Source organism: Carcharodon carcharias, chromosome 5 (assembly GCF_017639515.1).
Source record: "Carcharodon carcharias isolate sCarCar2 chromosome 5, sCarCar2.pri, whole genome shotgun sequence".
Lineage (NCBI taxonomy): Eukaryota > Metazoa > Chordata > Chondrichthyes > Lamniformes > Lamnidae > Carcharodon > Carcharodon carcharias.
In genome coordinates this window covers 97,484,351-97,512,223 of record NC_054471.1, presented here as the reverse complement: position 1 = coordinate 97,512,223, position 27,873 = coordinate 97,484,351, and the positions used below count along the sequence as shown (strand labels likewise).

The 27,873-nt window shown below is 43.6% G+C and overlaps 1 long non-coding RNA gene across 1 annotated transcript; it reads left to right on the top strand.

Annotated features, from left to right (window-relative positions):
• Positions 1-13,557: 13,557 nt before the first annotated feature.
• LOC121278329 lies at positions 13,558-22,114 on the top strand. The gene is made up of 3 exons (XR_005943114.1): positions 13,558-13,639; positions 15,945-16,042; positions 21,484-22,114. It is a non-coding gene; the product is annotated as an uncharacterized LOC121278329 (long non-coding RNA).
• Positions 22,115-27,873: the final 5,759 nt, after the last annotated feature.

The window sequence follows — 27,873 nt, the reverse complement described above, 5'->3', positions numbered from 1 at the left end:
CAGGCGACACCCCCCTCAATTTGTCACTGTCTGGCTGGAACATGCCCAAATTGTTATGCTTGGGTGAGGAGGGATGAACTGGCTCCCTGAATTTATTCAGCACTGCCCCCCCCCCTCCCCCCTCACTTCTGTTGGTTGCAACAAGACCTAATCTAAAAAGGATCCCTTTTGTGGATACGTTTTTCCCAGACCCAATCGTTCTGGTTTTGAAGGAACCTATCTGATCAGACTTTCTGGAGTTAAAAGTAAGAGGAGGCTTATTAACTACTAAAGGCAGGAAAGGATAAAACGCATGCATATAAGGTTATACAGTTTAAAGTAAGAATTTAGCTTGAAGTAAGTGAATGTACAAATAATATATGTATATATAGGGTATACAGAAAAGTCCTTGACTCGTAGGGAGTAGGCCCTGCAGCCGTTGTGATTCGAGATTTCAGTAGAATTGACTCCAACTGATGAATAGTCAGATTTGAGGTTCCAGTAGAGTTGACTCCAATAGATGAATAATCGGTTTCAAGGTTCCAGTCGTGTTGAATTCGGTAGAGAGGGAAAGAGATCGAGATACCTGCAAAATGGCAATTTGCAGGGGTGCTGTGTGTGGCTGAGTCAAACTTGCAGCACTTGCTCAGAACAGCCACCAACAGACAGACACTAGGCAGCTTTCCAGCTCACTTTTAACAACTTTCTTGTATATTCCAAGTGGGAAGCGAATTCACAAATCTGTCTTGGGCATTGGCCACAGGATTCCATGAACAGATGATGATCATCTCCCATTATGTCGCATTGTCTCTACCAGAAGGAGCAATTAGTTTCTGGATGTCTTTAGAAGTACCTTGTATGGCAACAAGGTGGAGTCTATTACCTCTTAGGTAGTCACCCTGCATCTGGGCCAGGATTTTCCGGTGGTTGGGCAGGTTTGCTGGGCGATCCCGGGAGCGGTCAGGAAGCTGCGCACTGCCCGCGATCGGGCTCGACCGCAATTTCACGCTGACTTGCCAACCGAAATGTCGCACGAGTGTGCGATGACGTTGGGACAACTGCGCAACGTCATCGTGCATCATTTTACGCTCGTTCATGTTAGGTGCACGCCCACCTGACGAGCACAATATTCTGCCCCCGAGTCTTTAAAACTCAGCCAGTGAATGTGTGGGTACCTTAGAAGCAGCCTCCAAGAAAGAGACTCTTCCTTTCCCTCTCCCTGCGCCACTTTTGTGTTAAACCTTCCTCAGAAACGTCTCATCAGGATAACTCATCTGTTTTTTTGAAAGTCTGCAATGTTGTGATAAATAAGAGTATTCAAGATCAGTTTCATCAAAAAAATCCACCTGAATGAACTTCCTGACCCATTGTGACCACATTTCTATTAGATCAACAGCGTCGAGATCTCTCCAAAATTTATCCTTTGAAAAGAAACATTCCCATACTCCAACCTCTGCAGGGGACTGTGTTTGTTTTGTCCTGTTTTTGTTTGTGTGTGAGTTTATGGTGGGCGGGGGTGGTTCAAATTTTTTTTTTAGAAAAAGGGGGAAATTGTTATACTTCTAAACTAAAACTTTTATGGTTACCAGTGTTTTTTTAAATTAGTGTTTTAAATAAATCAATTATTTCTTTGTGTTTACTGAAAGTATCCTGGTTAGAGCCTTTTTATGCTGGGAATTACAGTATCAAAGGGTAACAATTGGCCTCCAGTAGTACCTTTAAGGGAGGGATTTAAATATAGGGATGTGAGTTTTAAAACTGAGATGTCGCTTAATCAGGAGCTACTGGACGTCAGTGAGCACAGTGATGGTGGGTGAATGGGAATTTGTGTAAGTTAAGGCATTGGTAGTTGACTTTGGGTGATCTCGGGTGTGAGGTTGGGAGGGGGGAACGATTGTGTTGGTGGAGAGAGGCTGGGAGGGAGGGAACAAAGGTGTCAAAGGGGAGTTGGGATGGGGGGGGCACTACAGGGGGAGGAGGGGTAATGGGGGAGAAGACAGCAACTAGGGAGGTAGTGTTAAGGGATGTGGAAGATGTAAGGGGAAGGAGTCTGCGGAGGGAAGGAAGGAGTGTGGAGAGGGGAGGGAGTAAGGGTGGAGAAAGAAGTAAGGGTGGAGGAAGGAGTCGGGAAGTGGGGAGTCTGGGGGTGCCAGAAGGACGGGGGAAAGGAGTTCCAAGAGTGGAAGGAGTCTTGAGGGGAGAAGGAGTCATGAGGGGGGTGGGGGGATGTCCAGGTGAATGTGCAGGGGAGGACTCTGATGGGTCCATGACTGCCTCCTGGAGAGTGAACTGAGGATGGGCATGGTATGAGGGAATGGTGAGAATGACCAAGGGCAGAGTGAGGGGATAGGGTCGGAGGGTGAAGGTTCAATGGCATCTGTAGAATGGACGGCAAGTGTGGTTGGTGGGAACTCAGAGGCAAACACAAACACTGAGAGTGGGAAGGAGGAGGTCAGGGAGGTGCTTGTGAATGGGGGATTTTTCGGAAAGAAGGGAATGTGCACATTCACCTGGACAACCCTGAAAGAGAAAGGGAGGGGAGGTGGAAGGTGATGCCGGGGCATTCGACATGATGGGCGAAGGAAATGGGTGACTGGGGGAGGGGGAAGGAGGGGCGTACGAAAGAAAAATTGAACCACCACCATGCTGAATTGTAAGTGAAATGAGAGTCATGGTGGATGAGATCAAGTGCTGCATGGGAGTGTGATCATTAGGTGGGCGGAGATGCAGCTCAGCTCAGATGGGCAACTGGAAGGAACCCCAGCAGGCAGCATTCAAAATGCTCAGCACATTGAGGTGAGTGTGATACATGAAGGATCTGTGTGAGTGGGAGAGTGCTTGCACGAGGCTCCGACAAGCCCTGCCACACACACTTCTCCCTCCAGAATCACTCGTGGGCCGGCTGCGAGCAAGCGAACTGCTAGAGGGGGAGTGGCAGGTGGATGCAATGGGAGGATGTGCAAAGCCTGTCAATGAAGCTGAAAAACACCATTATACGTTATTCAGTGACAGTGAATAGATTTCCAGATTGACAAAATGTGTTCATCTGTGCAACCAACTGTGATCAGAATTTCTTAACATTTGAACACCTTAGACTTCTAGGTGCTGCCCTGATATCCACAGCAAGGGTGGAGACAGTCTGTGCAATGGTTGGCTCTGATGCCTCTGGAGAGCTGAGGCGTTGGGGGCCCCGGCTTGCTTTGACTGTTCTCCTGTGGGCCAGCTGCTCACTCTGCAGTGACAGAGGATGAGACCTGGCAAGGGAGAGACCATGATCATGGTTGCTTCTGCATGTGTGAAAGTGTTGTTTTTGTGGGTATCATTTCTTTTGTTGGGGGGTTTCAGCAAAAGCTTTGGCCTTTTTGCCCTTTGGTATTGGAGGCTCCCTCTCCATTGCAGGTAAGAACCTGGTCATCAGGTGTGAGGCACTCTTGCTGTTGCTGTACATGGCACAGGTCAGGCCCATTCCTGACTCCTGCACGATGGTGATCACCCAAGTCATCTTTAGCTTTATCTGGAGCACGAAAATGGATTGTGTTCACAGGGACATGATGTACAAGCCTTTAGATAAAGGCAGAAAAAACATGCCCAACATTGCCCTCATCTGATGGTCACCTTTGTGTGCGGCTGCATCAAGCTGTGTGTAGACCCTCAGTACGCAAACACCAAGTGTCACTACGTGCTTAGGTTCTACCTGTCCCCGGTGTTGTGAAGGATGGGTCTGGCCGAGCTGCCGCAGAACGCTCCAAGTAGTTGGACCGTGCCGTACCACCTGTCCCTCGTGGAAATATTTATGCAGAGAAAACCCTTTGGCCACAAGTCCATCAGACAGTGGTCAGTATGTAACGTCCTAGAGACCCTATAAGGAAAGGAAATGGTGGATCCTATCAGATGGTTCCCTAAGCAGACTGTCAAAGTCATTTGGCAGAATGCCTCATCGCCAGAACTTTACAACAACCACCAAGATTTAGCTTGGCTAGTGGTGAAAAAGGCACTCCCTGTCAGATCCTTCCTACACGCCAGGAGTCTCACCCCCTCTGCATGTTGCCTTCGAGGTGGTTGTGGTGGGGAAGAGACCGTTGTTCACCTCCTTGTGGATTGTGCCTTTGCAAAGAAGGTCTGGAGAGAGATGCAATGGTGTTTCTCGAGGTTCATCCCGAGCAGTTCTGTGACACAGGACTCTGTGCTCTACGGGCTGTTCCCAGGGACACACACTGAGACAAACATCAACTGCAACTGGAGGATCACCAACTCGATGAAAGATGCTCTTTGGTCTGCCCAAAACTTGTTGGTCTTCCAGCGCAAAGAATTGTCCCCGACTGAGTGTTGGAGACTGGCACATTCCAAGGCCCAGGGCTATGTGCTGAGAGACGCACTAAAGCTTGGAGCAGCCACCGCAAAGGCGCAATGGGGAAAGGTCACTGTCTAAGACCTTTCTGCCATAGTGCACCGAGGGGCTGGGAAAGGTATAGACGCCTCAGGCTGAATGACTCACAAGAAATGTATGCGGTGAATACTAAATGTATCATAATTGTACTGAAACACCTCAGAGTGCAACATGATTTATGTCGATAACTTGAATACCATTGCACTGTCTGACTGTCTGTAATGACCATGTTGAAATGTTTGTAATGTTCATTGATTGTATTGAAGCACCTCATGATCCATGTGGAAAAGTTGAAATTGATTGCACTGTTTCTGATGGCCATTTTGAAATGTTTTGCAATGTTCTTTCAGATATTTTATGAATAAAATATATTTTTCCCAAACTAAAAAGGGACAGAGGATGAGGTTGAGAGGGTCACGGGCAAAGGGGACTCGGAGGGAATGGACAGCCTCTGAGATGCCCGAGTGGATGACCCAGGGGTGTCCAGCTGCCACTTCACCTCCTTTCAGGTGCCTGAGGGCCCCAGCCTGACTCCTTGAGGGGAAGGAACACCTAGAGGGGTGTCGAGATGCCCTATTTCCCTCTCGTGTTGCCACTGCAGAAACTCACACATGGCCCCCGCGATGGAGTGCAGGTCTGTGCACATCAACGCATTCTGTTGGACCAGGGTCTCCATACACACACATGTGGGCACCACTTTATCAGAGAGCAGGCAGACGTACTCCTCTGACTTGCGTGTCACTCTGTTGAGGGTTTCCAACAACTATGCATAATGTTCCCACGCCTGCTGCTGACTCTCCTAGCGGTAATAAAGGCATGGGACAACAACAAATGAACTGAAGTTGGGAGACAATACAGAGGTGGAAATAGGTGGCCATGCATAATCTCTTGGTTAAATACAACCCTAAGCTTGTGCATGTCAGGTCTGGTTCAGTCTCAGAAGGTTGCCTGGAAGAGGGATGAAATCCATGACAAATGATTGGAGTTTGTGTTGGGGCTGAAGAAAAAATGACTTCAGTCTTCCTAATATTTAATTAAAGGAAATTTCTGCTTGCTCAGTGTTGATAAATGCAAGCTTTTTCTTTGAATTATTTTATGCAACAATTCCAGTAAAATTAGATGTTGAACATATTGTCTGTCAGAGTTTTGTTGTTCTGTTGTGAAAATTATTCAGCAGCATGAGGAAGCTAATTCCTAACAAGTTATTTTTTTCCCAGCACCAGCATCTACCACAATTTTTTCTGAAAAACCATTATTAAGACCTGAACATCATGAAGTTGAGGAAACATAAGCGATAAATTTATCCTAACGTGAGAAAGCTAAGAAAACATGAAGTTTGGGTATTCACCAAGCTGCAATGCCTTGTCTCAATTGGGGGAATGGATGATTGGAGTTGGGTTTTACTGGAGGTTGGGAAGACATAGGAACATTGGACTTGAGAGCAAGAATGGGCCATTTGGCTAGTTGAGCCTGCTCCACCATTCAATCAGAACATGGCTGATCAGATAAAAACAAAAAAACTGCGGATGCTGGAAATCCAAAACAAAAACAGAAACAGAATTACCTGGAAAAACTCAGCAGGTCTGGCAGCATCGGCGGAGAAGAAAAGAGTTGACGTTTCGAGTCCTCATGACCCTTCAACAGAAATTGAGTTCGAGTCCAAGAAAGAGTTGAAATATAAGCTGGTTTAAGGTGTGTGTGTGGGGGGCGGAGAGAGAGAGAGAGAGAGAGGTGGAGTGGGGGTGTGGTTGTAGGGACAAACAAGCAGTGAAAGAAGCAGATCATCAAAAGATGTCAACAACAATAATACAAAGGAACACATAGGTGTTAAAGTTAAAGTTGGTGATATTATCTAAACGAATGTGCTAATTAAGAATGGATGGTAGGGCACTCAAGGTATAGCTCTAGTGGGGGTGGGGAGAGCATAAAAGATGTAAAAAAATAAAATAAATAATTTTTTTTTTTTCTTTTTCTTTTTGTAATGGAAATAGGTGGGAAAAGGAAAATCTATATAATTTATTGGAAAAAAAAAGGAAGGGGGAAACAGAAAGGGGGTGGGGATGGGGGAGGGAGCTCACGACCTAAAGTTGTTGAATTCAATATTCAGTCCGGATGGCTGTAAAGTGCCTAGTCGGAAGATGAGGTGTTGTTCCTCCAGTTTGCGTTGGGCTTCACTGGAACAATGCAGCAAACCAAGGACAGACATGTGGGCAAGAGAGCAGGGTGGAGTGTTAAAATGGCAAGCGACAGGGAGGTTTGGGTCATTTTTGTGGACAGACTGCAGGTGTTCTGCAAAGCGGTCGCCCAGTTTACGTTTGGTCTCTCCAATCTCACCGTCCAAGGACCTAAACACTCCTTTCAAGTGAAGCAGCATTTCACTTGCATTTCCCCCAACTTAGTCTACTGCATTCGTTGCTCCCAATGTGGTCTCCTTTACATTGGAGAGACCAAACATAAACTGGGCGACCGCTTTGCAGAACACCTGCGGTCTGTCCGCAAGAATGACCCAAACTTCCCTGTCGCTTGCCATTTTAACACTCCACCCTGCTCTCTTGCCCACATGTCTGTCCTTGGCTTGCTGCATTGTTCCAGTGAAACCCAACGCAAACTGGAGGAACAACACCTCATCTTCCGACTAGGCACTTTACAGCCATCCGGACTGAATATTGAATTCAACAACTTTAGGTCGTGAGCTCCCTCCCCCATCCCCACCCCCTTTCTGTTTCCCCCTTCCTTTTCTTTTTTTTCAATAAATTATATAGATTTTCCTTTTCCCACCTATTTCCATTATAAAAAGAGAAAAAGAAAAAAAAATTATTTATTTATTTTATTTTTTTTACATCTTTTATGCTCTCCCCACCCCCACTAGAGCTATACCTTGAGTGCCCTACCATCCATTCTTAATTAGCACATTCGTTTAGATAATATCACCAACTTTAACTTTAACACCTATGTGTTCTTTTGTATTATTGTTGTTGACATCTTTTGATGATCTGCTTCTATCACTGCTTGTTTGTCCCTACAACCACACCCCCACTCCACCTCTCTCTCTCTCTCTCTCCGCTCCCCCCCCCCCCCCCCCCCCCCCCCCCCCCCCCCCCCCCCCCCACACACACACCTTAAACCAGCTTATATTTCAACTCTTTCTTGGACTCAAACTCAAGTTCTGTCGAAGGGTCATGAGGACTCGAAACGTCAAGTCTTTTCTTCTCTGCCAATGCTGCCAGACCTGCTGAGTTTTTCCAGGTAATTCTGTTTTTGTTTTTGTTATGGCTGATCAGATTGTGGTCTCAACTCAACTTTCCTGTCTGTCCCCCATAACCCTTGACTCCCTTGTCTATCAAAAATCTAATTAACTTTGCCTTGACTAAATGCAATGACCCTGCCTCCACTGATCTCTGGGGAAGAGAATTCCACAAACTAACAACCCTCCAAGAGAAAAAATTCTCCTCATCTCAGGCTTAAAAGGGAAACCTCTTATTCTTAAACAGTGTCCCCCTAACTTTAGTCTCCCCTGACGAGTGGAAACATCCTCCTGGTATCTACCCTCGAAATTTTCCCTACTTTTACATTCCATTCTCCTTGCAACAAACACCAACATTCCTAATCTCTTGGGCCACAATTTTGCCCTCGCCAGGTGGGCTCAGCAGGGGCAGTCAGGAAGCCAAACCAATTAAGGCCCACCCAGCATGAAACACATACTTTTCTTTATTCATGGGATGTGGGCATAACTGGCTAGGCCAGCATTTAATGCCAATCCCTTCAGAGGGCATTTTTTAAGAATCAACCATATTGCTGTGGGTCTGGAGTGACACATATGCCAGACCAGGTAAGGACAGTAGATTTCCTTCCCTAAAGGGCATTAGTGTCCAGCAGGCTTTTAATTGCATATTTTTATTGGATTCAAGTTTCACCATCAGCCATGGTAAGATTCAAACAGAGCATTGCTTTGGGTCTCTGGAAAGCTAGTCCAGCAACAATACCACTATGCCACCGCCTGCTCAGTGCTGCCTCAGGCCAATTCGCGCAACAGGCAGGTGCATGTAGGAAAAGCTCCCCGAGACACAGAGCTGCCTCAGGGAGATGAAGATTTTGAAAAATAAAAAAGAAAGATTTTAAAAATGTTAACAACATGACCCCCTATGTGACAGCTGCAAGGTTGGTCAGGCAGCGAAAAACTTAATTCAATTAGACCTTTAATGGCCTTAATAGGCCTGTTAATTGTCAGCAGGCACGCTGCTGACTCACGCACGTGCCCGTCGACCGAAGTATCGTGTGAGGGTGCAATGACGCAGGGCGCTCGGCCGATATCATCATGTGTCATTTCATGCTCATTCTGGTCGGGCACACACCCGCCCAACAAGCGCAATGTTCTGGCCTTACTGTACATGCATTTTAACTTTTTGGCCAGAATTTTCAAGTCAGCACGTGGGGGCCAGCCCCACTCGCTGACGCGTAAAATGACACGGGGTGATGTCGAGCGTGCATCCCAATGTCACTGCGCATCATTCAGATCTTTCGTTTGGCAGCCGTGCACCAGCCAAACTGTCAAAGGACTTTTAAGGCCATTAAAAGACCAATTAAAGTAATTAACAATGCTGCCCGTCCAACCTTGAGGTTGGTGGGCAGGCGAAAAGCCCAAGTGGCCTTTGCATTTTTCAGGAAACCTCATCCACCGGCGTGATGAGGTTTCCTGAAGGTTTTATTAAGTAAATAAATTTTCACTTCATAAACATGTCCCAGCTGTCACATGAGGGGACATGTCCAAATAGTTTTTATCTTTTTTTATTTAAAACATTCAATACGAACTTAATCTCCCTAAGGATATTTATGCGCCCTTTTGCGTGCATGTGTGAAAGGTTGCAGCCCCCGACTCTCCCTCCTTCCCCTGCCCGCTAAGTGCTACTGGCCATGTGTCACACTGGGCAGGCCTTAATTGGCCTGCCCACATAAAATGGCAGCACGCAGCCAATCACGGGTGACGATCAGCTCCGCGCCCACCTGCACCCGCTCCCGACCGGCACACCCGACAGGTCGCAAATTTGCCTTTTGTGATTCATGTATCAGTACACCCAGATCCCTCAGTACCACTGAGTTCTGCGCCCTTTCTCTATTTAAATAGTATACTGCTTTTTGGAGGGCTCGTGGAAGTGTTTTATTTGAGGACAATTAGTAGGATTCTTTGCAGCAACTTCAAAGGGTTCTTTGCAGTGGAGTTTTTAAAGAAGTCTTCAGGTGACAGCTGTGCTTTAGTCTTTTTCTTCTCACAGTATCACAGTATCTTTACAATGCAGAAGGAGGCCCTTTGGCCCATCAAATCTGGCTCTCTGAAAGAGCATTCCACCTAGTCCAACTGCAGACTTCCCTGTAGCAGTTAATGCCTACCACTACCAGGGAATCAACAACTGCTGCTATGTCATTTGCATTGCCACAGGACTTGTTACAGATCGACAATGGATGACAGATGATAGAAAAATTATGAACATTACTTGTGGGTGAATTGGATTATAGTGAAGGAGAGTTGTGCATCGTCAGCTTTACTCTCTCATCCTGACCTATCCTTTTTTTTTGGAAAAATATACTTTATTCATAAAATATCTGAAAGAACATTACAAAATATTTCTAAATGGCCATCCTGACCTATCTTAGTCCAGTTGCCAGCCCAGTCTAGATAGCCGGAGCTAGACCTGGATGCAGTGGGTGACCAAGATGTCTTCTTGCTGACCAGCCATCAAGGTTGTTGGGCTGTAGATTTGTCTCATCCACCCAAACCTCAGGAATCAGTCATCACATGCCAGGGTAGACAAACCCCTGAGTTGCTGAAGGTAAGACACCCGACGGCTGCCCTCACATGGCTTGGGCTGCCTGTCAATGTGTTTAACCAGGGTATAGCTGCTGCCACATGCTGACAACTACTTGGAGCCACCGCTAAGAGCTGGATGAAGGTGAGGACCAATACAGGATGGAGCCACTCTTAAGAGTGTGGCAAGCCTGCCTGTGAGAGGTGCTACCCTTTCCTTACACCCCATCAGAGCATATACAACATGGACGGGGAAGAGGAGTGAAGTTGTGGAAGTTGGCGATCTTGAAAACTGTCAGTGAAAAGTCAATCCTGAAGATAGTGAAGTCCAGGGAGTTAAGTCAGATGGCTCACAGAACTGAGAAAGTGAGGTGAAAAGTTAAAGCTCAAAGAAAAAATTCTAATCAAATAATCTCATCAAATAATTAAATAAATTCTCTAGAGTAAATCGTCAACATACCAGGAAACACAATCAGGGAGGGGACATCAGTACGACTGGAAAAAAATGTGCTCAACACAATCTACAAAACAAAAAGCTCAGCTGTGTTACAGACCGAGATGGGAGGAGTTCGCAGTTAATTCTAGCCCCACTTCTCCACAGGTCGTAACAATAGTGTAAATGTTTAATTCAGTCACAAAACTGGCCAATTGTTACCCTTTGATACTGTAATTCCCAGCATAAAAAGGCTCTAACCAGGATACTTTCAGTAAACACAAAGAAATAATTGATTTATTTAAAACACTACTTTAAAAAAATACTGGTAACCATAAAAGTTTTAGTTTAGAAGTGTAACAATTTCCCCCTTTTTCTAAAAAAAAATTGAACCATCCCCGCCCCCCATAAACTCACACACAAACAAGAACAGGACAAAACAAACACAGTCCCCTGCAGAAGTTGGAGTATGGGAATGTTTCTTTTCAAAGAATAAATTTTGGAGAGATCTCAACGCTGTTGATCTAATAGAAATGTGGTCACAATAGGTCAGGAAGTTCATTCAGGTGGATTTTTTTGATGAAACTGATCTTGAATACTCTTATTTATCACAACATTGCAGACTTTCAAAAAAAACAGATGAGTTATCCTGATGAGACGTTTCTGAGGAAGGTTTAACACAAAAGTGGCGCAGAAAGAGGGAAAGGAAGAGTCTCTTTCTTGGAGGCTGCTTCTAAGGTACCCACACATTCACTGGCTGAGTTTTAAAGACTCGGGGGCAGAATATTGTGCTCGTCAGGTGGGCGTGCACCTAACACGAACGAGCGTAAAATGATGCACGATGACGTCGCGCAATTGTCCCAACGTCATCGCGCACTCGTGCGATATTTCGGTTGGCAAGTCAGCGTGAAATTGCGGTCGGAGCCCGATCGTGGGCAGTGGGCAGCTTCCTGACCGCTCCCAGGCCCGCCCAGCAAACCTGCCCAACCACCGGAAAATCCTGGCCCAGATGCAGGGTGACTACCTAAGAGGTAATAGACTCCACCTTGTTGCCATACAAGGTACTTCTAAAGACATCCAGAAACTAATTGCTCCTTCTGGTAGAGACAATGCGACATAATGGGAGATGATCATCATCTGTTCATGGAATCCTGTGGCCAATGCCCAAGACAGATTTGTGAATTCGCTTCCCACTTGGAATATACAAGAAAGGGGTTAAAAGTGAGCTGGAAAGCTGCCTAGTGTCTGTCTGTTGGTGGCTGTTCTGAGCAAGTGCTGCAAGTTTGACTCAGCCACACACAGCACCCCTGCAAATTGCCATTTTGCAGGTATCTCGATCTCTTTCCCTCTCTACCGACTTCAACACGACTGGAACCTTGAAACTGATTATTCATCTATTGGAGTCAACTCTACTGGAACCTCAAATCTGACTATTCATCAGTTGGAGTCAATTCTACTGAAATCTCGAATCACAACGACCGCAGGGCCTACTCCCTACGAGTCAAGGACTTTTCTGTATACCCTATATATACATATATTATTTGTACATTCACTTACTTCAAGCTAAATTCTTACTTTTAATGTGTATAACCTTATATGCATGCGTTTTATCCTTTCCTGCCTTTAGCAGTTAATAAGCCTCCTCTTACTTTTAACCCCAGAAAGTCTGATCAAATAGGCTCCTTCAAAACCAGAACGATTGGGTCTGGGAAAAACGTATCCACAAAAGGGATCCTTTTTAGATTAGGTCTTGTTGCAACCAACAGAAGTGAGGTGGGGGGGGGGGGGGGGTGGGCAGTGCTGAATAAATTCAGGGAGCCAGTTCATCCCTCCTCACCCAAGCATAACAATTTGGGCATGTTCCAGCCAGACAGTGACAAATTGAGGGGGGTGTCGCCTGGATCAACAACTTTGTGGAACCTCACCTGGGTGTGGGTCATAACAGGGACTTTCCTGGTCCACCCATCTTGGGTTGGGACTGGGAAAATTTGCTGAGCGTTTGAGGCAACCTTATTTTCTATTTTGTCCATTTTTGATACACTAATGGAAATTGATTATTTCATAGAGTGCTTCAAATTTAGGAGACATTTGGCATGCACTAAGCGTTTCCCCACAAGAGACCCTGTACAGCGCCCTTTGTAGCCCAGTTCCACCATCAGTAATCCCTGGTCAGTTTTTATCATAAAGGAAATTTTGGGCTAGCTAGAATATAAATCATTTTGTTGCAAGTTACTGGGTCAAAAGAGAAACCAAACATTATGGAAAATTAGAAACAATTGCAAAACATGGTATTTTTGAAGCGTGTTTTTGCAGCGTGAATGTACTTATTCCTCTGTCTTTATAGCATAATTTATATAGCTTTATTTATAGCTGTGATTCATTTGTCCTTACTAAAAGCAAAGTGATGCTGGAATTTAAAAAAAAGTACTGCATGCAGTATTAATGCAATCTAATGGGGATAGGGCAGAAAGGTAGAAAAGAAAAATTGCAATGCATTAAAACGTGAAAAGAACGGCAAACTGCCACGTGCAGTGCCTGACTTGGATGTGTCTGAAGTCTTGGAGCTTGACTTCCCTACGTCATCCTACAAATGGTCTTGGAGGTTTAGCCTAGCAGGGGAGTGTAGCTACGTCATATACCCTAGACCGGCAGAGCGGTCCTCTTCTAGGGGGTCATCCTCTACGACCGAGCGCTGAGCTTCGGGAGGGACGCACTTGGAGCTGTGAGGGAAGGGGGACACCCGCCTAGCCAGCCAGATCAGCCGAATCAACCCTAGCGATCAATGGGGTGACAGATGTCGCAGCCAGATCGCCCTCACACCCATAGAAGAATGCGATACTGCTCGGTATATAAAAGAACAGGATTAAGTACTCTTCTTGGTGATGGTGGCACGCTGAGTTAACTGATTCCCATCAGCCCTGGAGATATGCAAAGCACTGCGCTACTATTGGTGGAATCAATGCCCTTCTGCTGTGCAGAGTTTGCACTGTGTAACATTTGTATCCAAGTTCTTTGTCAATAGGGTTCATCATTGGAGTTGGTGAGTGCTGTAATTGTGATGATACAGCTTAAATGTCCTTGGTTTCTTTTATAAAATGAATATTTTCCTTTAGATGTTAAACGAAATACATTGTCTGAAATTGCTTTGAGATTTTGCAGTTGCAGAGTTGTGTTATGTTAAAGTTTAATATCCTCCCGAGTTTTTTTTTGTTTCAGTGTTAAAACAACTTTTACGGGTTTGCAAGAATTTCTGAAGTGTCGTTCAGTGTACTTTTTGGTCTGAAATAAGAACAGAAAGTGCCGGAAATAGAGTGCTTCCACACCTGTTCAGTAGTTAAGGCATTTTCTGTTTTTACTTCAGACATCTAACACCTGCAGTATTATATTTTTGCTTTTTGGTCTGGTTGTGACTGTGTTTAAAGGTCCTTCTGGTCCATTGATTCTGAAATGTGAGGAGCTGCCGGGGAAATCTGACATCTGTACCTGGTGGCTCACCTTGCAGTTAAAGGCCCCCAGTGGGGAGGGGTGTACAAAATTATAACTAATATGTTGGAACTGTGATAGTGTCCCTGTTCTGGCATTCTCTGTATTTTGGGATGTGGTCACCCCACAGCTTAAGGGTGTACATGGAGAGAGGGAATGAACTTCCAAAAGATGTTTGATAAGGGTGTCATGTAACAGGCTTGTCAGTAAAGTCAAAGTCCATGGGATCAAAAGGACAATTGCATCATGGATACAGAGTGGCTGAGTGACAGCCAACAGAAAGTAAAGGTGAATTGTTGCTTTTTGGGCTGGAGGAAAGAATACAGTGGGGTTCGCAAGGGTCAGTACAAGGACCATTGCTTTTCTTGAGCTGTATTAATAACCTAGACTTGGATGTACAGGGCACAAGTCAAAATTTCCAGATGACACCAAACTCGGAAGTATAGTGAACTGTGAGGAGGTTATAGACTTTAAGAAGACACAGACAAGCTGGTGGTATGGGTGGACACGTGACAGCTGGAATTTAATGCAGAGGAGTGTGAACAAGGAGAGGCAATGTAAAATAAAGAGCACAATTCTAAAGGGGATGCAGTAACAAAGTGACTTGGGGGCACAGGTGCATGAATCATTGTAGGTGGCAGGGCAGATTGAGAAAGTAACTTTTAGGCATTCGGGTTCCTGGCCTTCATAAATAAAGGCATAGATACAAAAGCAAGGAAGTTATGGTGAGCCTTATATAAAACACTTCTTCAGCCTCAACTGGAGTATGGTGTCCAATTCTGGGCACCAGCCTTAAGGATGGAAAGACTTTGGAGAGGGTGCAGAAAAGATATATGAGAATGGTTCCAAGGGGTGAGTGTTTTCAGTTATGTAGATCAGCTGGAGAAGCTTTTTGGAGAAGAGAAGGTTGAGAAGAGCTTTAATAGAGGTATTCAAAATCATGAGGATGGACCAGAGTAGATAGAGAGAAACTGTTCCCATTGGTCAAGAGCCAGAGGACATTGATTTAAGGCGAATGACAAAAGAACCAAAGACGACCTGTGGAAAAAATCTCTTTACGCAGCAAATAGTTAGAATCTGGAATGCATTGCCTGAGAATGTGATAGGGATAGATTCAATTGTGACTTTCAAAAGAGAATTGGATGATTATGTGAGATAAAATTTGCAGGGCTATGGGAAAAGGGCTGGGTGTTGGTCCAGTTGAGTTGCTCTTGCAGTGAACTGGCACGGTCATGGCAAGCCAAATGGCCTCCTTCTGTACAGAAACCATTCAGTGCTGATGTGGAAATTTTAGACCCTTACCAGGTGACCAGCCTTTCCATTAGAGCTGCTGTTTTTCCCTCATTACTCATTGGTTTGGAACAAGCCCAGCTTTCTGCCCATTGTTTTCAATAACAACAAGGTCACCTGTCCCCTCAAATCAGAGAGTAAAAGTGGAGTACACCAAATGTAAATACATTTTTGACATTTTTTAAAATTTGTAAATAAACATACAACCAGTAAAAAATAAAAGATTGTTTGAGTGAATAGAAAGAAAGAAAGCATATATAAAGGCAATGTCATTAATTGCAATTGAAGAGTTAATTAGTATTCAGTTTACATTTGTACCAGGAAAAGATGTGTTCTTTCCACACATTGTGAACTAATAACCGCTGCAGGAAGTTGTGTACTTCAATGCCCCAACAGTTAAGTAATCTACTGACAACCTATATCCAGACTTGCACACAAAGCTTGTACTTCAGAGCTGCTGTTAGATTCAGATTTATGCCCCACTATACCCAGCTTATTATGTTGAGGAGGCTGGGGTGGTGAGGTGGATCGCAGAACTGATTCATGTTGCTTATTTTTTTCCTCCTTTCTAGAAAAGTATATCAACATGTCCAAACCCAAGCTACATTATTTTAATGGAAGAGGGAAAGTGGAGTCTATTTGCTGGCTTTTGGCAGCTGCCAGCATTGAGGTTGTGTATGAGGAGAACCTATATTTTTGTGCATTGTTTCAAACTTTTAATATGTCAGTGTTTATAAAATTGCTAGTTCATGATAATCAAAACCCAAGAAGTTCTGAGTGAGTATGAGACTGGTCAGGTTAATAAAGTGTCATCATTAAAGGGAGATGAGTGGTATACACAATATGGTGGATGTGCTTCTTTGTTCTGCTTATCATAAAGGTTCTGTTGTGTATTCTTTTAATATGTATTTTTAGAAAACATAATATATTTTAAAGTTTATTAGCTGCTTTCAGACAATGTTTCCTTTCTTCAGCAGCCTGAGGCTAGAGTGAATGTACAATAATGGATAGAGGAGGGAGAGGATAAACCCTCAACTAGGGTGCCATTCTAATACATCTCTTCCAGATCCACTCTAATGCCTTGATAACCTTTATAAAGTGTGGTGCCCAGAACAAAACAACAGTTTTCCAACTGAGACCTAACAAGCGTTTCATATTGGTTCAGCATAACTTCCATGCTTTTGTACTGTATGCCTCATAAAGCCAAAGATCTCATATACATGTCTAACAGTCTTCCTGATTTGTGCAGCTCCTTCAAAAATTTGTGTACGTATCTGGAGGTCTCTGTTCTGGCACCACCATTACAATTGTACCATATAATTTATATTGCCTCTCCTCATTTTTCCTACTAATGTATCACTTCACACTTGTTGCATTAAATTTCTACAATCATCTTAGCTGTTTGTCCCCCTGAAGTCTGTAACTATCCTCCCCCGTTTGACTATATTTCTGAGTTCTGTGCCAGCTGTAAACTTTGAAGTTATGCTATGTATGGCCAAGCCCAGGTCATCAATATGTATCAAAAATAGTAGCGGTACTAATATCTATCCTGGGACACCACTGTTTACTTCCCTCCAGTCTGAAAAGTTACCACCCATCAGTCATATGTGCTTTGGCCGAAGGCAGATCCTTGGCTTATTGTCTGCTGGTGCTTCATCCTGAGCCATTTTCTTGGCAGTTTTATCAGTTGCAGTTTGCCATTGCCTTCCACTAACAGGGGCAGGGCAAGGAGGCAGGTCCAAACACTACCTCAGCCAAAACGGAAATCAAACCTGTGCTGCTGCCATTATTCTGAACCACGCACCAGCCATCTAACCAAGCAAGGTAGCAGACCCCCATTCATCATTATTCTCCTCTACTTTCTCTCCCTTAGCCAATTTTGTATCCACACTACCACTCCCTTTCAATTTTGCTAACAGGTCTATCATGTGGTACTTTGCAAAAGACGTTTTAAAAGTCCACATACACAACATCAACTGCACTACCCCATCAACCAATCAAGTCAGTCAAACATGATGTTTTTAACAAATCAGTGCTGACTTTGAAGTTAATAGTCCATTCTTTTCCAAATTCTCATTAATTTTGACCAGGGTCATTTCCTCAAGTTTCTCCATCATCGACATTAGGCCTATTGTTGCAGGTTTATCTTAAAAATTGTCTTTCATTTCTGACCCAAAGCATTAACCTGTTGTTTTTTTTTTGTTTGAGTAATGATGGCCTGCTTCCAGTATTTTTTGTTTTTAATTTCACGTCAAGATTATTTGGCCAAATGACTCGGACATTTGAATGCTGTATGTATGCATGTGGGCGAACTGAGAAAGCAGGCAGAAACCAATGGCCTAAAAAGATACATCATGCTGCATTTGGTTTTGCAGGCATAAAACAGGCACCTAAGAGTCTAGTTTGGCCTGTGTGCCTTCATTCTGTGCTGGAGGTACTCACCTCCATATTAGTTAGGTCTCCTTTGCAAACCAGAGTGTTGCATCTGAAGCAGGCGTTAGGCCCTTTGCATATGCTATTCAAGGTTGTTGTTTAACTCTGTCTTGAATAAATTCAGATTTTTGATAGACAAGGGAGTTGAGGATTATTGGTTGGGGGGGGTGGGCGTTTGTTGGCGGGGGGGCAGACAAAAATGTGAAATTGAGACCAACTAGTTCATCCATGATATTGAAGGACAGAGCAGGTTTGAAGGGCCAAATGGCCTACTCCTGCTCCTAAGTCCTATGCTCGAGCCTCCTTTGGGAAGTTCCATTGTGGGTGACCACAGGACCTGCCGTGCACACAGCAATCCATTTCTTAGGTGCTCAAAGGCCAAACTGGTGGTGCTTAAAGGTACTGCTGGAGGTTACTGCACTCCTTTAAAGGTAACTGCACTCCTCTGATTTTGGCCCCTACACAGAATCACACAGTGCAGAAGAGGCTCTTCGGCCCATCGAGTCTGCACCGACATATGGGAAACACCTGACCTACCTACCTAATCCCATTTACAAGCACTTGGCCCATAGCCTTGAATGTTGTCACATGCCAAGTGCTCATCCAGGTACTTTTTAAAGGATGTGAGGCAACCTGCCTCACCACCCTCCCAGGCAGTGAATTCCAGACCATCACCACCCTCTCGGTCAAAAGGTTTTTCCTCACATCCCCCCTAAACCTCCTGCCCCTCACTTTGAACTTATGTCCCCTTGTGACTGACCCTTCAACTAAGGGGAACAGCTGCTCCCTATCCACCCTTCCTGTCCATGCCCCTCATAATCTTGTACACCGTGATTAGGTTGCCCCTCATTCTTCACTGCTCCAACGAAAACAACCCAAGTCTATCCAACCTCTCTTCATAACTTAAATGTTTCATCCCAGGCAACATTCTGGTGAATCTCCTCTGCACCCCCTGCAGTGCAATCACATCCTTCCTATAATGTGGCCACCAGAACTGCACACAGTACTCCAGCTGTGGCCTCACCAAGGTTCTATACAACTCCAACATGACCCTCCTACTTTTGTAATCTATGCCTTGATTGATAAAGGCAAGTGTCCTGTATGCCTTTTTCACCACCCCACTAACATGTCCCTCTGCCTTCAGAGATCTATGGACACACACGCCAAGATCCCTTTGTTCCTCAGAACTTCCTAGTGTCATGCCGTTCATTGAATACCTCCTTGTCAAATTACTCCTTCCAAAGTGTATCACCTCACACTTTTCAGGGTTAAATTCCATCTGCCACTATCTGCCCATTTGACCATCCCGTCTATATCTTCCTGTAGCCCAAAACACTCAACCTCACCATTAACCACCCGGCCAATCTTTGTGTCATCCGCAAACTTACTAATCCTACCCCCCACATAATCATCTATGTTGTTTATTTAAATGACAAATAATATGGGACCCAGCACAGATCCCTGTGGTACGCCACTGGACACTGGCTTCCAGTCACCAAGGCATCCTCCTGTCATCACCCTCTGTCTCCTACAACTAAGCCAATTTTGAATCCAACTTATCAAACTACCCTGTATCCCATGTGCATTTGCCTTCTTTATCCATGTGGGACCTTGTCAAAGGCTTTGCTGAAATGCATATAAACTACATCAACGGCACTACCCTCAGCTATACACCTGGTCACCTCAAAAAATTCAATCAAATTTGTTATGCATGACCTCCCTCTGACAAAGCCATGCTGACTATCCCTGATCAAACCTTGGCTCTCCAAGTGGAGATAGATTCTCTCCTTCAGAATTTTCTCCAATAGTTTTCCTACCACTGGTCTGTAGTTCCCTGGCTTATCTCTATAACCCTTCTTAAATAGCAGAACCACATTAGCTGTTCTCCAGTCCTATGGCACCTCCCCTGTGGCCAGAGAGGAATTAAAAAATTTGGGTCAGAGCCCCTGCAATCTCCTCCCTTGCCTCTCTCAGCAGTCTGGGACACTAATCGTTTGGACCTGGAGATCTGTCCACTTTTAAGCTTGCCAACACCTCCAATACCTTGTCATTCCCTATATCAATTTGCTTAAGAACCTCGCAGTCTCGTTCCCTGAGATCGATACCTTCATCCTCATTCTCTTGGGTGAAGACGGATGTGAAGTATTCATTCAACACTCTAGCGATGTCCTCTGGCTCCACCCATAGATTGCCCCCTTAGACCCTTATGGGCCTTACTCTTTCCCTGGTTATCCTCTTCCCATTGATACACTTATAGAATATCTCTTCAGCATCCCTGATTTCCATTGAACCAGTGTTCACCATGTCTCAGCAGTCAAAGCCCTAATCTCTGTAATTCCTTCCTTAAACTAACTCTTCCTCGCTACCTCCCTTACCTCCTTTAAGACACTTCATAAAACCTACCTCTTTGACCACGTTTTTGATCATCTGCCCTAATACCTCCTTATGTAATGTGGTGTCAGAGTTTTCTTTATAACACTTTGTGAAGCACCTTTGAAAGTTTTAGTACATTAAAGAGGTTATATAAATGGAAGTTGTTGTTGTTGTTTGTATCACACATTTCACAAACTCAGGATATCCCTTTACAGCCAATGTGGCAATTTGAAGTATAGTCATAGTTGTAATGTAGATGAGTATTGAAGTTGGTAGTAGAGCACACTCAGGAGTTGGGCCTCACTAGGACTAATCACCTCTCTTCCAATTAACACTGAGGCTTTTAAACAGTTTTGCTTACACAAGGGGACAATTATCAAATCTTGAGTTGCAGTTTTCTCTTTCTGACTTCAAAATTCAGAGGTTGGTTACATGCATGAAGAACAATACTTTGCACCCAGTGCCTTCACCTGAATAAAACCAGAACTTATTGTGAGTGAATTGCCTGCACCAATCATGTGCTGTGTCTCCCTTCCTGCCCTCTAAAACTGATTTACATGTCTGGCCATCACTACATTCATTAACTGGCTGATCAACCACTTGAGGGCAAGAGCATGAGCTTTATTGCAGGCAACTCCTGATCGGCTAGAACTGGTCAATATGCTATTGAATGGACTTGCCCTTGTAGAAAACTGAAATAAGAACCATTTATATTTATTGACTTTCAAATAAAAGAAAAAGAGAGATTAACATCTTAGTTTCTACAAATGGAAACCAAGCACCGTGGAGCTAATATTCCCATAAGTGAGTTTGGCAAAATAAATGTAGGGCAATAAACCAAGTACTGTTTAATGATCATTTGGGATCAACTAATTTAGGACTGCTTAGAAGGGTGGTGTAGTGGTAATGTCATTAGACTAGAAACTGAGGCAGGTGCTCTGGGGAGATGGGTTCAAATCCTCCTATGGCAGCTGGTAGAATTTAAATTAATAAATCTGGAATTGAAAGCTAGTCTTCCGGGTAACCATGAAACTGTACCACTATGTGATGTGTCTTTCTGGCATATGTAGAGCTGAAAGGATGATCTGTATTTTTAGATGAATTCGAGGGGCAGCTTCACTATTTTCCTTTTCCATAATAAACTCCCTTAGTCAGTTTCCTCTTATCACGTACCATTTTCTGGTGAGGAATTGTGCATGCAGCTTGCTTTCAGCTTGTGTCCAGGGCTACATCTGAATCAGCTGTGGGAAAATATGTAAAATGAGGTGGGTTAACATAACATCTGATTTCCATTCTGTCTTTCAGTGGCTCTTCCTTAACTCCTGTCAGCTTTCTCCCCAGTGCCTGGTGGAGAGCAAAAATTAATTCACTGGAAAATTGTGCTGAGGAACTCTTGTCTCACAGAATCAACATGCTATACCTCTGAGTTGCCTACGGTACTCTTAAATCCATCAGGAAGACCAAGTCACAAATTGGATTTCAGAGTTAGGAGGAAGTCACTTTAACCACTGGCTATTGTCACAAGGGAATCACTGAACTCTGGTGAAATTGTGTAGGGTTACAATTGGACAAACCTATTACTACTTTTTAAAGGGGCAACAATTCTGATCTAGGCAACAAAAGGCCCTATGGCCTAACTCCAATAACAGATAAAATAATGGTAATTATTGAAGGATTCCCTGGAGGAGCACTCTATAACAATGATGAAGAAACGACCAGCAGGAATTTCAAACAGCAAACCTCTTCAACTTCTTTGAGAGAACTACAGATACAATAGACGTCAGGAATCCTGATAATATCACTTGTTTGAAATTCCAAAAACATTTTGGATGTGTTCCATGTGGGAAGCTTTTCAATAAGCTAAAAGCCATGGATATCCAGCATGGAGCATGGATTGGATAAGAAGTTTGTCAAAAATAAGAAAGAAGCAGTTCATAAAGATTAAAATATCAAGTAACATATTATTGAAAATAAATAAATTTAAACATTTATTAATGTACACAGGGAGGTTTATATTTAACAGACTTTATTCAATGATATATGATAGCAGGAAGTTGAAGTTATCTATCAATAATGAAGTCATGTACAATACAACCTCCTAAATTTAATACAAATGGTGCAAAGTTAAGAGACAGCTTAATGAGCTTTGGAATGATTTGATGATATAAATACTTTAAATTGTCCTGAGTTCGACGCTGTAGAGCAATAACTTCACATCAGGCCAACACCTGACATCAGAAAATCCATGCCCAAAAAAGCATCATTGCAATAATTTGATGGCATTCTCCGAGAATGCTTTGTTGATTTTGGTTATAGTCAGTAGGAAATGGCACGTTTACCGATGTTCAGAAGCAGTCTAATCTGGTGGGAGCAGTGGGAAACCAGGGGATTGGGAAGCCTACAGAGGACAACTAAAAAGAAATAAGGAGGAAGAAGATTAAATATGAGGGTAAACTAGCCAGTAATATAAAAGAAGATTGCAAGAGTTTTTTAGATATATAAAGGGTAAGAGAGAGGCAAAAGTGGACATTGGGCCATTGGAAAATGACGCTGGAGAAGTAGTAGTGGGGAACAAAGAAATGGTGAAGGAACTGAATAGGTACTTTGCATCAGTCTTCACAGTGGAAGACACGAGTGACATCCCCAAAGTTCAAGAGAATCGGGGGGCAGAGGTGAGTATGGTGGCCATTACCAAGGAGAAGGTGCTAGGAAAACTGAAAGGGCTGAAGGTGGATAAATCACCTGGACCAGATGGATTACACCCCAGGGTTCTGAAGGAGATAGCTGAAGAGATAGTGGAGGTGTTAATGGTGATCTTTCAGGAATCGCTGGAGTCAGGGAGGGTCCCAGAGGACTGGAAAATCGCTAATGTAACCCCCCTGTTTAAGAAGGGAGTGAGGCAAAAGATGGGAAACTACAGGCCGATTAGCCTGATCTTGGTCGTTGGTAAGATTTTAGAGTCCATTATTAAGGATGAGAATTCAGAATACTTGGAAGTGCATGGTAAAATCGGGCAAAGTCAGCATGGTTTCATCAAGGGGAGGTCATGCCTGACAAATCTGTTAGAACTCTTTGAGGAGGTAACGAGTAGGTTAGACAAAGGAGAGCTAATGGATGTTATCTACTTGGACTTCCAGAAGGCCTTTGACAAGGTGCCGCACAGGAGGCTGCTCAGTAAGATAAGAGCCCATGGTGTTAGAAGCAAGGTACTAGCATGGATAGAAGATTGGCTGTCTGGCAGGAGGCAGAGAGTGGGGATAAGGGGGTCCTTCTCAGGATGGCGGCCGGTGACGAGTTGAGTTCCGCAGGGGTCAGTGTTGGGACCACAAATTTTCACTTTATACATTAATGATCTAGATGAAGGAACTGAGGGCATCCTGGCTAAGTTTGCAGATGATACAAAGATAGATGGAGGGACAGGTAGTATTGAGGAGGTGGGGAGGCTGCAGAAGGATTTGGACAGGTTAGGAGAATGGGCAAAGAAGTGGCAGATGGAATACAACGTGGGCAAGTGTGAGGTCATGCACTTTGGTAGGAAGAATAGAGGCATAGACTATTTTCTAAATGGGGAGAGAATTCAGAAATCTGGAGTGCAAATGGACTTGGGAGTCCTAGTCCAGGATTCTCTTAAGGTTAACTTGCAGGTTGAGTCAGTAGTTAGGAAGGCAAATGCAATGTAGGCATTTATTTTGAGAGGACTAGAATATAAAAGCAGGGGGCATTTGTTTCGAGGGGACTAGAGTATAAAAGCAGGGATGTGCTGCTGAGGCTTTATAAGGCTCAGGTCGGACCACATTTAGAATATTGTGAGCAATTTTGGGCCCCGTATCTCAGGAAGGATGTGCTGGCCCTGGAGAGGGTCCAGAGGAGGTTCACGAGAATGATCCCAGGAATGAAAGGCTTAACAAACGAGGAACGTTTGAGGGCTCTGGGTCTATACTAGATGGAGTTTAGAAGGATGAGGGGGGATCTGATTGAAACTTACAGAATACTGAAAGGCCTGGATAGAGTGGACGTGGGGAAGATGTCTCCATTAGTAGGAAAGACTAGGACCTAAGGACACAGCCTCAGAGTAAAGGAAAGACTTTTTAGAACAGAGATGAGGAGAAACCTCTTTAGCCAGAGAGTGGTGAATCTATGGAATTCATTGCCACAGAAGGTTGTGGAGGCCAGGTCATTGAGTGTATTTAAGACCGAGATAGATATGTTCTTGATTGGTAAGGGGATCAAAGTTTACGGGGAGAAGGCGGGAGAATGGGGTTGAGAAACTTATCAGCCATGATTGAATGACGGCGCAAACTCGATGGGCCGAATGACCTAATTTCTGCTCCTATGTCTTATGGTCTAAGTGCGCAGGATCGTTCAACTAAACATTTCAAAATAATACAGCTGGACTGAATCATAATGCCACTGCAACATTCACTGATTAACTTTGACAGTCAAATCAGGTGACAAAGTGACTGACCATTGGCGGCAATTCTAATTTCTCTGTTTCTGTCAGGGGTTTCTGCACTTCAGCAGCCTTTAACCTGTCCTCTGGAAACTTGGCCTTAGTTTCCTGAAAAGCAACAAAGCCATGGAAGATGCCACTAAAATTAAAGATTTAACATGCTAATAGGAGTATCGTTCCATGCCAGATGGAGCAGCACAAGTTTTGCTGTGCTCCATGCTAATTTCTAATGGCTACACAACTTTTCATCTGCAAATGTTAGGCATGGTTCCAGTCCATTGACAGTAGGTCCTTTTAATCTCATGATACCTTTCCTGATTGGATACATGCAGATCTGGAATTGGAGTCATCTGTCCCAATGACAGCATTTAAAAGTTAGACATGCGCCAGAATTTTGCAGTCTGTGTGCGGGGGCGGGTCAGACACACCGACGTGTAAAATGACACACGGTGCGGACAGTGCGTGTCATTTAGATATTCGTTCTGTTGAAGGGTCATGAGGACTCGAAACGTCAACTCTTTTCTTCTCCGCCGATGCTGCCAGACCTGCTGAGTTTTTCCAGGTAATTCTGTTTTTGTTTTGGATTTCCAGCATCTGCAGTTTTTTGTTTTTATATTTAGATATTATGTTCAGCGGGTGCGTGCAGGAGGCAGCTGTGCACCCAGCGAGGTGCAAATTTATTGAAGAACCTATCTAGGTAGATAGGTCATTTGAGACTTCAGATGATGGGGGTCACAGCTGCCATTTTGTGAGTTGCTCCAGAGTTTTGAGCCATGACGAATGGCCAAACCAGTGAATTTTCAGTGGTGACGGCGGAGGAGCCAGAACCTCGAGACAACAGCTGTTTCCAGGTCGAGGATCTTTCAGGAAGAGGGTTTGTCTTTCCTTGAAGTATACATGAGCAAGACAGTGGAAAACCACTTCATGTATTCTTTTCCCTAATCATATTGCTCATTGAAATTGAAAATGGGAGATTCCAACAAAGCAACTGATGAGGAAAGTGGACTGTGAGGCATGGAGTAATGAACAGAGGACCTACCCTTGGGCAGATCACTACCACTGCCATTGAATTGTCCAAAATAAGCCGTGTCATTCTTATTGATTCCAATGGTGCTGAAAATGGTTAACCATAATGGTTATTATAGCCCAATATAAATGACTTCTCATGATAAATGTCAGGACCATGCAGTTAATTTAAACTTGCCAATTCTGGTTGGATGTATTTTTAGAGGTTTCACATGGGGCCCTGCCACCACCCCCTCACCCCAGTCAAAACGACATTTTTCCCCATCTGCAAGTTTTTTTGTACAACCAATGAAGAAAAATGTTCAAAAGTTGGAATAAAACATTTTTTTAACACCCCTAAGCATTTTCTCTTGGGTTGCTTGGAGCACTGTCCAGAACATTAATCTTTAACTACCGATAACTTCAGGGCACCTAAAAATTAACCTGCGAGGGGAGGAGCAGGTCAAAGCTTAAACTGGAACTGTAGAACCTAGAGTGGAACAACCAACGATCCAAGAACGTGTGGCAAAATCTCACCCGGAGTGTTTGGGCTCCAGGTTGGTGAGAACATGGAATATATTGGTAGATCTGGTGCTCTCTACGGAAGGGAGACAGTACACCTAGAGTCAAGGCTATAGTCGGAGTTGACAAGGGGTGCAGAAGTTGGGGACAGGCTGTTGTTTGAGTGATCAGTGCAATCTGATTGAGCAGAAATGTTTTTGTTGGGAAGAAAGTTTTGATTGGCAAGATAACAATAGTGAAAAGGAACCAATTAGAAAACAGAAAATATTGAACTTACCTAGGTAAATGTAGAAAACAGAATTTACATAAGTATATCAACCAATCAGACAGCAGAGAATAAGACTATACACTAACCGATTGAGGCAGCATAGAATGAAGATTACAGAAAATATGGACATAACATTCACAACTGTCATCAGATACAAGATATTTTATTATACAGATAAATAAATAGCTATTAGTTTTAATAACGACGGAGCCATGATTTTTCAAATTCTGACAGACGATTATTAAATTTTCAGAGATATTATTTTTGAGACATTAAAATATATAAGCAACATGGACCATTATAATGTTCACCTTTGAGTATTCCTCTTAGCTGTTAAACCAACTACTGATTTTAAAACATCAGCAACTGTTAATGTTTGCAAATGGTGGGCAGCATGCATTCAGATCCCTGGTACATATCACTAGTGGGTGAGGTTAACTGCAGACAGTATGTACTTGGCAACTTAAGCCTGACATAGGTTACAAATTGAAGATCAAACAGATTTGTTTGCTTCTGTATGCTATTTTTGATTTCTTCCAATTTCTTCAAAACAGCAGTATATGAGCGCCATCTGCTGGATTTTATTAAGAGTACAAAGAGAAGCACAATGTTCATTTGCTGTGCTTTTTAACTTTATAAAACTACATTGTATATAGTTAATGGCATGCCATCACTCTTGAAGTTCTAAAGCTCAATTCCCTTCACCCACATGCTTGAGAAATTTGTGCAGTAGGCAATAGATGATTATTAAAAAGAGCAATTGGAAAACTGTGCCCTTTGATCTATAAGAGGCACACTTTACTTTTATTGATTTTTAAAAACCCTTTACAACATTTTGAAAATATGATTTGTAAAATTTGTAACTTGCATTAAATCCTAAAGTATAAATAGGAAATACGTTGGAGGACATTGAATGTAACACATATTCCGTGGAAGAACTGACTGACAGATTTGTTTCTGCCCTAGTGGATATGGTCAGGGATGTGGTCAGAAAAATACTTGCTAGGTTACTGACATCTGCCCTTAACTCTATGCAATTCAGTGGGTTACTGCCAACAGAGCCACTGATTACGAGTGCATTCACAGGACTTTCTCAATCATGTAAATATTGCTTATGTTCTATGGGAGGGCCTTGATTTGCTTCAACGTGAATTTGCATTCTGAAGCAGATAATGGCTTGTTTCAGTAGATTCCCAGTACAGTCCTGTGTGGTGTACAGTGAAGCAATTATTTATATATTTACATGTATCTAATAGAAAACTGTATTTAGTAGGACAGGAAATCAAGCAGGTGCATAATGGACTGCTGGTTTGCTGTCGCCTGCTTTACAGTACCACCCAAGAAACATTACACCACCGTAGAATTTTACCACATAGAAGGAGGCCATTTGGCTTCTTGCACCCATGTTAATCTTCAGATAGAATAATTCTATTCCTTATACCACATTGTA